We start from the raw sequence: 14,800 nt of genomic DNA on the forward strand, positions 1-14,800 counted from the left end.
GTAAAAAAAAATAATATACATATATGTATATATAAAAAAAGAAAAAAAAAAGGGAAAAGAGAAACCTTGAAAAATGTGCGACTCAAGGGGATTCATGCTAAACTGACCAATCACGGGGGTAGTTTTTTCACACCACCAGGTGATGCAGGTGTTTGTTGCAGTTATATATTGCCACACAGTGCGCGTGTGCGTATTTATCCGCATCATTCTCCAATATATCTTGATCCCCTCTTCTCAATGATGTCTCACCACCCGCCCCTACTCTACTCATTGGAACCTCGACAAGCTGGCGCCACTTTTTTGGTCTCCTGCGGGTATTTTTCTTCTTCTTCTTCTTCTTCATCTTCTTGATGTATCTCTTTTTTATACTCTTGTAGAATGAGAATTATACCAGAGGGACATATATGTTTCTACCCTCAATTGGGTGGGTCTCTTCGTACTTGATCGCTCCCACAAAAAAAAATATATATATAGAATGAGAAATTCAAGACAGAAAAGGAAGAAGAAAAAAATATATAAAAATAAATATATATAAAAAGAAATGCACCTTTGACAATGCTATATAAAGATTTGGCAATATTCTTTCACATACTAAATGCGCAACAATAGCCTTGTTTGGTCTATGATTTAGATGCTTCTTAGTTTCTTTTTTTTTTTTTTTTTTTTCATCGGGGGAGGCATGAACGCTTTTGAAGCCACATTTGCTCTCTCTTTTATTTTTTTTTTTCTTTCTTTTTCTTGTGTGCTTTATTTTTTTTTACATCAGAAGACTCTGGTGCCGATTGATGTTGTATATAAAAGTAAGAAACTTCTCACTAACATCGCGCCTCCATCATGAATATCCTACTATCATTTATCTTTTGGTGGATAGAATTGGGAAAACTAGATGAAGAGGCATTCCTTTTGTATGAAAGATTTATTTATTTATTTCTTTTTTTTTTTTTTTTATGGATATATATTTGCTTTCACGTGCGGCTTTATATGTGCGGTAGATATATGTGTATATTATATGCTCGCATCATTCAGCTTTCTTATCCCCACATCTTTTCCCAAACGTTCTCGAAATTTTCCCTCCCTCCCCCTCTTTAGATACATACCAAAAACACAATTTTCATCGGTTGACACAAGGTTGAATGGAAATTATTTTTTAAAGAGCTGGTTTTTTTTTTTTTCTTTTTTTTGGTCAAGGTAATTTGGTATGGCTGTCGTATGCATGATTTAATTTAGCTATGAAAGAATTAAAATAATGTTTGGATCTTTTATGTTTAAAATTTACTATGAAATGAATTTGGGAATTATTTTTATAGAATTTTTATTTACCATTGATTGGTTTCGATCTTACCATGAGAAAAAAAATAAATACTTTAGGGAGTTTGTAGTTTTGACATCTATAGATGCTTTTTTAAACTAAATAGCCATCAACTATTTATTTGAATTGGCTGCGTTATTTTTATTTTTGTTTGCAAGCAGATAATTGCTTCTAATTTTGAAATAAATCTTAGTGCTTTTTGAAAAATTAGGATCTGTCCAAGTGCCATCAATTATAGACCAAGTAAAATAAGGAATAAAAGCTCTACAATAATTTGAGAACATCATTGTGTTGTGAAAATATTATCGCAAGTTCTGAACAATATTTGAGCAATGAAAATCTTTCAATAGCTTTAGATCTTTAAAGCACTAATTTTTAAAATTAGCAGAGCTTTTTTCTGGTTACAAATTCAGTAGAACAACACAACTTCAACTCTTGTGAATAATTATTTTTAGATAACTCCAATAACTTTGTATTGCATCAATGAAAATATTAATAAAGACATCACGATTCGTTTCATCACACGCTACTTGATGGATAATGTTTTCAATAAAAAAACTTGAATATTGATCAATAGATAAATATTGAATAAACAAATAATAGAAACCAATAAATAATAGAGTCGAACATTGAAGAAGCAAAAAGGATCAGTAAAGGAATGTTCTCCCAGAATCTTAACATGTTCTCCTTCGGGATCACCGTGTGGGGTCCCACAGGGAATCGAATGCACACATCGATGAATGGTAGACGACAATGCAGTTCTTCTTTCCACCTTAAAAAAAAAAAAATAAAAGGCCCTAGGAAGTGTACTCGAGTAATCTTCCAATCTTCTTCAGGAATGCATATAGGTTTCTAAACTTCAGTTTTTTTTTTATTTTTTTCATTGCGCGTTCATTTTATTTTTTTGTGCTTTTTTTTTCTTTTTCTCTCTCTTATTAACTCTTACTTTTATGCTGATTTTTTTTCTATCTCTTGTTAGCACACTTGACTTTGAACTGGCTCCAACGACTCACACAATGTCAAACCCTTGGAGATTTTGATTAAGTGACTCAGTATAAATTTATAATATATTTTTAACTATCTTATAATATTATTTAAAATTGACTCTCTCAAATGAATTTTCTCAGTGAATTGCAGAAATTAAAAAAAAAGCAATTCACATGTATAAAGGAAAAAATTATGTTCATTTTTTTTGAAGTTAAAAAAGTTTTGTTGTGAGCCTATTTGAAATATGACTTAACAATTGTTACATTGAAACACATATCCCTACGAATTATTCAAACGAACAAAGGTGGTGCAGAAAACAATTATATTAACTTGCTTTTTCTTTTTCTTATAGACCTGTTGTAATAATAATAAAAAAAATATGCGACGATTGGTATACGTGCCTTGGCATACGATTTGCATGGTTGTAAAAACCATATACGGTTATTAAATTATAAAAATATTAAAAAACTCTTTGACAATATTGCAAAATATATATGAAGTTTAAAAAATTGATGAATTATGCTTTACATTGAAGAAAAAATATCATCATCATTTAAAAAGTTCTCACGGTAGATTCAAAAAAAAAATTATGAAGAAAAAAAAGAGAAAAAAAATATAATATTTCAACAATGCAATTTCATTAAAATCTGGGTATATTAAAATCTTGAATTTTCATAAAAATTTTAATGGAAAATTAAATATAGATAATCTACTTTAAATAAAAATAAACTACAGAAAAATTGTTTGTTTATAAACAAAAATATGTCTTTGATAATAAGGCTATAAAAAAAAAAAAATAATCAGGATCAAAGACGAGAGTCTTTAATAAAATTACAGGAGAGTTTGCCGGCTAATTAGAGTCAGAGTATCAAAAAATAATAAGAAAAATTTCTGCTTCAAAATAAGATTCAACGGATGATGAATTCTAGCGTGTAGTTTTTTTTTTTTTTTTTTTTTGCAAAGTTATTGTGTATGAAAAGAAGAAAAAAAAATTGAATGTATTATTTGGGTTGTATGTTAACATTTAAAAATATATGTCTTGGTTGTCTACCTGAATAGTTATTTGGCAGCAAAAATAGCCATCAGCATGGAACATACTAGTCATCAGGATATCCTATGAAAAGATGTTGCCTCCAAACACAACGCGCATTCAATATATAAATACATCCACGGCTATTAAGTTGTTCAGGGACACACTGAACAGGATTATAAAAGAGGGAGTAAAGTTAGAGAATTAAGAAGGAATGAGTGGAATATGTATTATATATATACACACACGATATATACTAAAACCATTTGTGTTGTATGATCGGCATGAATTCACGGAGATCAAGAAATAGACAACGCAAAACACTTCTTTTTCTCTTTTTCTCGCTCTCTCCTGCTGGGCCACCGTAACGTTTGTATTTATTTTTTAGTCTTTTCATTTTTATTTCATTGCTCATTCAATCTTTTGTGTTGTAAAAAAAAAAAGAAGATGTATTTTTTTTCTTCAACAGTCAATATCAACATAGTTAATAAACACTTGTTATTTTTTTTTTCCTTGCAGTTATACGCATATTTTATTTCAGAATATTTCAATAATTTTTTTATATTTAGAAAATTTTGACTTGTTAATTTTCAAATTTCATCAAAGTTATAAATAAATTTTGCATTGTTATTTAAATTTGTAAATAAATAATTGACTCAACGATATATTTATTTATTTATTTATTTATTTAAAAAAAATGTTTCTGTTTTAATTTTATGATGACAACTGATTGCACAGTGATTATTCGAACTTATTTTGAATCAAATTTTATTTAAGGGTGAATTATGAATGAGTGAATTAACCCTTGTAAATAAATTGATCAATCAATTATCAATAAATCAATTTTATTTAAATAAAAATTTTAAAGTGTTAAAAATATTGATTTAGTAATAATATGTGGATATGATTTTACAAATATGAGCAATTTTGATGTTAAAATATTGTAAAGATTCAAGTCACTCTTTCGTGTATATACTACAATATATTAACAATACAATAAATGGTCAAAGAATAAAGCCGGAAATAGGCGACAAAAAATAAAAAACGTATAGGATCAAAGAAAATAATAATAGAAAAACATAAATTCATTTTTAACCTCAATTTGACTTGTAGTAACTTTGGAGGCGTATAAATTTCAAAGTTTCTTTTTCTATTATTCAAAAATTCACTGTGGAATGACATTGTTCTTCATTAAAAACTCAACTCCTGAGAGGTTTTTTTTTTTTTTCGCTTTTCACAAGAGAAAAAAAAAAAAAGACAAATACAAAATCACAATACGAATTTTCTATAAATCGAAACTTGAACCGGAAATATTTCATACACCGACAAAAAAAAAAATTAAAAGAAAAAAAAAAAAGGGATATATAACTCAATGGATCAATTCATGTGTAATAAGTTTATTTTATATTTTTTTTTGATTTTAACATCTGTCTCACGTACTTATCTACACCACAACAATATAATAAAATTATAATATACGTTTGTCGATTCTAATCGAATTTTTAAATCTTTAACTTTGGATAAATTTAAAAACTGGACCTTGAATTATGGTCAGTATAAAAGCTTTCACGTGAAACTATGCGTACGAGAATTCTAACTTTCCATAGCACACACTGTTATATTTATGAAAAAAAAATAAAAAAATAAAAAAAAAAAAGCACTAACCTTATACTTTTTTAAAATCTTGATTTTATTATAATTAAGATTAAAATAAGAATGAAAATTTTAATTTAACTGGCTTAAAAAAATGACATTATATTTTGAATGATATATAAAAAATTGTAATCTTGTTTTGAAGTTGTATATATTATTAAAAGTCACAAAAAGGAAAAAATAAAAAAAAAAACCAGAATGGTGGAATAAAAAGGGGGAGCATATATATATAGCGGCTACCAACAAAGCGCCAAGGTGGGCCGTTGTACAAGGTGCCCAAAATAAAAAAGAACCCAGTTAGTTGTGAGTTAGCCCGGCGCCACAGGGGTCCCATGCTAAGCTAATAGAGAAATCACCCTGGCGTTGATATACTCACCTTTTTTTTCTCGCTATTGATGACGCTCTTTTGCCACACATATTTATTTATACATATATACATGGGTTTAATAATTTATTAGTTATAAACATATACATACTAACAAGATTTATTTTTTTATTTTTTTCAAATTCATACCGTAGATTTTCTCACCGCTTTCATCTTTATTTTTTATCAGAGACATTCAGTGGTTTATTGAGTGACAAGCTGACTCATGATTTGCTATAAATTCCTGCGAATCGTTGTGACTTATAACGACTCACACAAAATAGCATGAGTCATATTCAAAATTTTTCAGTCGAAAGCTTATATTAGTTGTTGGCTTTATATATATATTAATAAGGCAAAAAAAAATTGGGTCAGTTTATGATTTGTTTCAGGTGAAATGGCACTATGATGACAAAAAAAAAAATTAATAATTACAAATGAATAATTAGATCCTACGTTACTAGAACTTGGAGCGTTGGTTTTTTTTTTCTTTGGGTTATTCAATTGTGTAAATTGAATTTGACTGTTTCATATTTTTGACAAGTTTTAAAATATATTTGTGATATTTTAAAAAATACATTTAATTAAGTGATAAAAGTTCTCACGAGTGAAGACATGGCGCCAGAGGCGCATGGCGTGAAAGAATAAAGGAACACGAGACAAGTTTTACACGTAAACGAGTTGTCAAACACTCGACGCTTGAGTGGTTATACACGCGCGCCGCTGTCTTTTTTTTCTTTTTTATCGTTTTTTTTAAACTTTTTTATTTCTGATGATGTGCCTGAGACAGCATCGAGTTACGAGATCGTCCAAAATGTAACCAAAAACTTTTAACATATAACCGCAATACATTACACAAAGTAACAAATTTTTTTGTAAAAAGATATCAGCATAAAAAATTAAATATCATATCGACAATGTAAAATTTTTGCAAACAACATGTATTATATTAAACAATGCATTTATAAATTTTGTAAAATTTAATTTATAAATTTATTATTTTTAATACTATTATATTTCTTGTATCGTGTATCAAGTGAAAATGACTATGAATAGTCAGACATAGTATAAAACTTGAATAAAAGTAAAATTTACTATTTTTTTTTGTCATTATTATAATAGTTATTATCGAGTTATGTTTTAATAATATTCTCGAATTAATTTAACTGTCTCATAAGATTATAATCAATGATAATTAAAATTACTTAAAAGTGGAACTGTGCAATTATGGTCAGACATAATTTAAAATCTAAATAAAATATTTTTAAAAAATTTTTTCTACATTATTATGGTAGTTTTAATTGAAATATATTTTAAATAATGTCTTTAGTTAATCTATTGTCTTCTAATTTAATAATAAATAATAATTAAAACAATTTAAAAGTGAAAATGGCCAATTATAGTCAGACATTATGTAAAATTGAGTTAAAAAATAAGTTTGAAAATAAATTTCATAGAATAAATGATACCAGACATTTCCCAATTTTATTTGAATGAATGAGAATGGAATGTGGCGCCCATTTAAAACCTAAAATCCTCTCCAAATTCATTCAGCTCCCACGTAGTTCAGTACTAGGGTAGAAAAAAAAAAAAATATATAAATAAAGAAATAAAAAAAATAAGCAAAACAAAACAAGGAGAAAGTACAGTGGTCTGGTTTTTTGGTCTGAACAACCACAGTGGTGTTGTTGCTAGTGGTGTCGAGTTACCATCTTAAACGAGACAGAGAGTACAACAAAGGATATGCGCAGGATCCTTATCTACGTATCGCCTAACTTGTTAACATACCTAACCCAACTACAAGAAGTAAAAGGTATATAAAGGTAAAGGTAGAATATATATATAAAAATGAAGATGAAGCAGTAGTAGAAGAACAAGAAGAAGAAGAAGAAGAAGGCAAATAAATAAATAAAAACGATGATGAACAAGAAGCAGGAATCCTCCACCCATCCAACAAGAGTTGTAACTACTTCCACCAACATTTTTCTCTTTTTTCTTCTTCTTTCATTATTTTTATTTTTATTGTTTTTTCACGTTAAGATGTATATATATATCCGCATATTTTTGAAGCGTGAAATTCATCAATGTATCACAATGATTTTACTAACAATGTAAAATATAAATTTACAAATTTAAAACATAAATTATTACAAAATAAATTTATTACATCTAAAAAATTGGAAAGATGAAGGATAACTATCAAAATTATTTATATTAATTTTATGCTTACAATGATCTATCTAAAAAATAATAAATGGATTAATTGTAATAAAAAAAACAAACAGATAAATAATCGTGTAAAAGCAAAGTAAAAAAAAAAAATAATAATAAAGACACATGCGTTTACATGAATGCGATAAAAAGTCACGATAAATAAAAGTGCAGCGAGCTTGCGCTCGTTAAAATGTCAGTTGTGTGTCGGGTGGTTTAAGTTATCCTTGACTTTATGCTAATTTAACTTGGGGAGAATTTAAAAATACGAAAAAATTAAGTAAATTTTGTACTATGTATGCGGCATTGTTGGTCGATAAATTTCAAAAAAATATGCCCCAATTACTGAAATGACTTATCAAGTAATTGCATGTAAAGTATACCACCCTGTCAGTAGAAACACTCTGAAGATTTAACGAATATATACACAAGCAAAAGCAAAGAGATTGTCGTGGTATGATTACATGCTGTTGTGAAAACTTGGATGAAACAGGGTTGGTTATATAGTGGCTTTAAACTTGAAGCACACATAGTCCCAAATAAGAATCGAGATAAAAAATTGAAAAAAATAAAAATAAGCAAGCTATATGCATACTTTGCCAAGAGCCTGTGAAATGAGGAATAATCAAAATTGCTTCCAGATTAAAACAACTACTTGCGATGAAATAAATCTTTTCAAAACTTAATAAATTATAAATTAATTAAGCACTATGATGTAATGACATTTTTATTATTTTAAATTCAAATTATTTTGTATTTTATTATTCGAAGTATATAATAAATTCGTTTTGTATTTTTGTTTTTTTTTTAATTTGTGTTAAAAAATTGTTCAAACACCTCAGCTACTTGATAAGATTAAAATCTTGAAAACGAGTTTAACATCAGTGCAGAAAGCCTTGCTTCTGATGACATTTGTAACTTGAAGCAGAGGAAAAAAAAAAGAAATTAGACCTACCTCAACGTGTACATTTAAAATTGAAATTAATTTTATTATTATCAGGGTACTTGTTGAGCTTTATGTTATAGAATATCACGTCGAAATTTATTTGAAAATTTGAATTAACCTGGGCAAATGTACCGACTTTTGATCGAGTTGGATAGAGTCTCCATCGTGTCACATTTTGAAACTAAATGTCAATGCATTTATTCATTTCAGTTGGTAAAATAGATATCTGTTTTTGATAAAAATATAATCATAATATTTAAAAGATATATAAATAATTAATATATAATTTATTTTTCATGATGCAATTTGTGCCATAATAAATCACGAAAAAAAATAATTGTAAAATTTTTTTTAAAAAACAATTTGCAAGGTAATCACTTCTCACATGAAAAAAATAATCAAAACATAATTTTTCAATTATTAATTAAACCACCAATTATACATTTCAATAAAATTTTTATACTAATTTTATATTTTATATATTTTTCTATAAAAAAAAAAAATTAGAAAATTGAATTTGGGTTAAAAGAATTGAGAAAATTTATTTATTCATCTATTATTCTGTCGTAATCGCATAATAAGTGTGATTTATCATTACCACTATTATTTTATTCACACAGAAATTCTATCAAGCTAGAAAAATCAATTCATCTTAGTATATAACCTCGACATTTATCAATTTGTAATTAATAATCATAATTTATGATTCATAAAAAAAAACTTTCATAATTTTTTCAAGTGTTTTTTATTTAGTCAATAAAATAATAATTATTATATATTAAATATATGAAAAATAATAAAAATAATACAAGTATCTCACGACCAAGAAGTTAATAAAATGTGTATATGAAAAAATTGTTATTTTATCTTGTATAAATTATATTTAACGAATAATACAATTGATTGTCTTGGTCGATTCGTTGGTCTCTCGGTTCGGGACATTATTCGATCTTGAGATAAACCACCTTAACCCTCACCATATTCACAAAAAAAAAAAAAAAAAAACGTCACGATATCGAATGGGCAATAAAGGAACAAAATACAAAAAAAAAAAAAAAAACTAACTCCCGAAATGCAAAATGGTGATTTAAAACCACAAAATAATAAAAGAAATAAAATAATATGACTATAAAAAAATAAAAAGTAAAGAGAAAAATTAATGTTGGGTTAAAAAATAAATAAATAAATAAAAAACAAAAATATATGTGTTATTTGTTTCGCCCCCGCAAAAATGCCACTGAATTGGCTTCTTCTGACAGGACAATATATGTGTCCCTTGAATGCAACTTACAAATATAAGCTAAAGAAATAAATCGGAAGAAAAGACCGAGGCGTTAGAATTTTATAGCTTATAATTTTTTATGACTTTTTTAAATCATTATTATATACAACAAGTGTCATTAAACCTGCAAAATATTTTTAGACTTATGATAACTAGTATATATCAATTACCAAAAATAAAAAAAAAGCTTTTCTCAATATATATAGCAATGGAATTTTTTATTAAATAAAGAAAAGTGATGTAAAAAGTGTTGAAAGAAAATAAAATTTATAAATTATTTTTAGATGTGCCTAATGATATTTTATACATGAATTATCATGTTGAATTTTAAGATAAAAATTCAATTTATTTTTCATTTTAATTGTTAATTATTCGCTGTTATTTCTTACAATTATTTATCAAAATTTATCAAGCAAATTAGTTGGCATTTTCATTGACTCAATGCAAAAAAAAATCAAATGAATAAGTAGGCTTGTAAACATGGAGTGTAATTATCAATTTATAATTTTTTTTTGGTACCACGATTTAACATTACTCACAAAAAAAAAAAATAAAAGTCGCAAATTCAAAATCTTCTCCAACTTTTTCAGCTAAAGATTTTCCATTTTTATTTTTGCATTAGTTTCCTTAAAATATCAACCTATCAGTGTAGCGAATTTTATTAATTGAACTTTAGCAGAAAAACGCACAAAAAATGAATAATAAAATGAAAAATTTACAAGTGAATAATTTTTATTTTTCTTTCAATGTCTGTTGATTGTTTGTACTCGAGGCAAAGTAAGTCACTCAAACAAATCATGGTGAAAGACTCAAATTAATCATACCGCCAAGTGAATGATAGAATCATGATGTCACAAAAATTTCATAAATCAAATGGCACCACTGCACATTGTATTAAAAAAAAAATATTTAGATATATATTCAACATACATTTATATCCATATATATCATGATTATTTATGCATTCTTTATTTTCCCTTTTTTTAAATATATATATTTTTTATTAAACTCTTTTTTTTTTTCAAATATAATAAACATCGCTGGACATGTTTTATTATAACTTATTTTATATATATATTTTTTTTATTTTATATTTTTTATTGAAGTTATGTTTTGTAAAACGTCAAAGTTTTTGAACGTAAATCCATTTGAGCACGATATATTTTGGGTAGATATAGAAATGAAAAAAAATAAAAAAATATGTGTAGAATTTTTTTGACAGGAGTCTGGAGTGCAAAAGGATGGTTACAAGAGAATCCTGTGGTGTATTTCTATATATGTGTGGATACGTTTCCCATCGAAATTTTTTTTATTTCACCAAGACTCACCTTACATATATATATAATTTTTTTTTTTGATTTTACGAGCAGTAAAAATATTATATTAAGTGATCTTTTATATGAAAAAAATTTTTTTTTAATGATATTCACACTGTGTGTTCCCTTCTTCGCGATCATCCGTGTCCAATGATGATTCCAACACCCCCTCAACTTGAGTATAGATAATATACAAAATGAATTTTAAATGATCCTGATGGTGGTATATCATTATTTTATGATTTTAAAAAGATATATTTTATTCAAAAATATTTTTTGATGTCTCAAAAGAAAAAAAAACATTAATATAATAAGACGACAAAATGTTGTTGAGAAAAAAAAATTAAAAAAGGGTACGAAAGGGACAAATATAATCCTTGAATGTAAAACAAAAAATTGTATGATTTGAATGGAAATTGGGTGTTTGGTAGATCGTAAAATATAATCTTGTCTCATCTTACTTTGTGACGATTAGCAAGTCATTAAATTTTGTATTATTTTTATTTATTTATATATTTATGTGTATATACAAAGAGTTGAGAGAAAATAATATAAATGAGACAAGTATATGCTAATGAAAATAACACGGGGTACACACACGTCTTATTTAATTATCGGATCATTTTTTATTCAAACCAATTCAACACTTTTTCGGTATGCCGACAAGGTGGTGGTTTATTATATTATTATTTATTTTTTTTTGAATTAAAATTTGTTTTTTTTATTAGTTTCTCGCTTTTATGATGCATAGAAATTAATAGGAGTAGGAGTAAGACACAACTTTAAATAAATTTCTTGGTTGTCAAGTGTTTTTTCAACGATAGGTAGCTATATTTTATATTTTTATGATTTGTGGAAGAAACATTCTCAAATGTTTGTGTGTGTGTTTTTTATTATATTTTTTTTCTTTTATATTGTATTCGTTAACAAGCTCGGTTATCCATATGAAAACCAATGTGACTTTTTTTTAATGTATCCCATGGATCTTGACACAAAGAACACTCAAAATTATATTTTCATTTTTTTTTCAAATGAGGTCATTGATATATTTATTTATTTTTTTATTCTCCAATAATAATTTTTGTTACGTTTATTTTATTTAACCTTGATTTAATTTTTATTTTTAATAAATAATTTTATAAATCATATAGATTTTTTTTGTATTTACTCGGTGAATCATTGACCCTAACAAATAACAATTTCATGTCGATAAATTCAGAAGCAAATGATTTTTATAGCTTTAAAATTGATAAAAAAAAAAAACATGAAAAGGAAAAATGTATTTTTGTTAACCGTTACAAAGTGAGATTAGCATTACATGTGTATTGTAAATACGTCGTACATTTGCATTACCCAGTTAAATCTCCATTTAATGATTTTCTCGAAATTTATTCAACGACTTTTCAAGTCATATGCTTGCATTCATTGGATTTAAATTTTCAATGTATAAACACGATATCTTTCCTCTCTCACACTCAATTTATTTATTTTTTTATTTACCCACTTTTTTTTTTGTTATCAATTTAATTTTTTTTTTTTTTTTTTTTTTTTTTCATACAAGCTACAAATCGCGTGGGTTAACAAGTGGTTACTTTTTTTTTTTTTGTTTTCAATATACCAACACGTTATCTGGATAATTAAATTTTATCGATATAAAATTCAGAATATATAAAATAAAAATTGTAACATTGTAATTATAATTAGTAAATAATTTTATCAAAAATAAATGTTATTAAAATTTATAATTTAGGTATTCACATGCAATCACATTTCAGTTGTATCCATGATAATATTTTATATATTTTTTATATTTTTAATGATGAACTGGTCAAATTCAAGGAAAAAAAAAAAAAAAAAAACGAGCAACGGATTCTGTTGAGTAAAACCGCAAATAATATATATAAAAAAAAAAAAAAAAACCAGGTGATTTTGACCAATACCAAGGACAAAAGTGTAGATGAGATCCAAGGAGGAGGAAAAAAGCAGTATGATGGCCACCCATGCTGATCTTCATTGGACCCTTGATGGCCAGCATGTTCCCACGTACATGGCCCCCGGGCGGTGGTCTAGCAAAATCCTCTCTTAAAATTTTCTCTCCTCTCTTTTCTCTGTGCTCCTACCTTGTGTGAGCAGTTAGCGGTGAAGAGTTGCCAAATTAAAGTGCTCCAAACTTTGGATACTCCATGGATCTCACTCTCTTCTTTTTTATTCTTTGATTTTATTTTATTTTTTTCATTTTCGATATATCCCGATCTATCGGCGCTGCATAATTAAAGGAACGTCGTTGTAATTGGACGTAGAGACCTAAATTTCGTGACTATATATAAATACCTCTCTCTCGCATAATATTATACAAGAAAATAATTTGGAAAATAATAAATTTATATAAATAACCAAAATCAAACATGAAAATTTATTAAATTTCACTTGTATACTTAATGTATATTTAAATTAATTTTTGATTTTATTTTTCACATCTTATTTGTCTCAAAAAAACCAGCATCAAAATAAATTTAAACGAAATTAATTAATTTTAAAATTCATTCAATTGATATATTGTTTTTATTTTGTTAGAGACACTCTTTATACACAATGATCGTGTAACAAATAAATAAATAAATTAAAAAATGGTCAAAATGGATAATAAAAAAAAAAGATCGACAAAAAACAAAACCAAAAGTTACCTTCGAGCAAAGCTGGTCTGCATTCCACTGCGTTGTCGACGTTCGCGTATTTGAATATCGGATGGATCAGAAAAGGCAAAGTACATTTAAAAAAATACAGTAGTATTTTAAAAACATTGGACATTATTATTTTGGTTTTGTTTTTTTACATCATGAAGAACAACAACCTACGACCTTTTTTATTACAAGCCATTATTTTGCAAAGAATTGAACAGGTATTTTTTTTTTTTTTTTTTCTTTACAAAATAAACTCTAGCTTCAAGTTCCACTTGATGCTGATGAAAGTAGACAGTGTGGAAAAAGATGAAAAAATAAATGACAAATAAACAAAGCAAATATAGAAAGAACGGAACATAAAAAAATAAAAAAAAAGATAAAAAAAAAAATTGATTTGAGTTGGTCAGAATGAAGTGGACACAGTGGGATAATTACAATCTACTTGAGACCTTGATTTGAACGACAAACGGTATAACATAGAACAAGAACAGATGATGACTTTGATGAACATTGTTGGAGCCGGCATCCTAAGATCTAATATTTTGATCGTTTGTGATGCTGCAAGTTTATGCGTTTTCTGGGAAATGTCAAGAGACTTTTATTTTTTTACTCTTCCCTTTCATACCAAGAGTTTTTTTCACATAAATATATAGTTTTTTGTATTGTATACGATATAGTACAGTCAATGTACACTGTACCATATCATAATCATCATCATCATTAACTTGATCAAATGTATCTTTTTCAACAAACCTTATTGTTCAGGTATCCGTAAACACTTTTGCCATGTTGAATAAAATACCGTCAAGAGTAAAATGATGATCATAGTATATAATAAAATTTGTTGAGTCAAAATGAAAAACATTGTTATAATAAAAATTTTAAAAATGTCATTTATTGATATATTAATACGAAAAGAAAAATTGAAAGATGATTTTCAAGATTTTAATTTTATAAAAATTCTCCTAAGAAATTGCATCAGTAAAAATTTTTCAAATTCGTCAGGCAATTAGAGACAGTT

The sequence above is a fragment of the Aphidius gifuensis genome, linkage group LG2, assembly GCF_014905175.1.
Source record: "Aphidius gifuensis isolate YNYX2018 linkage group LG2, ASM1490517v1, whole genome shotgun sequence".
Lineage (NCBI taxonomy): Eukaryota > Metazoa > Arthropoda > Insecta > Hymenoptera > Braconidae > Aphidius > Aphidius gifuensis.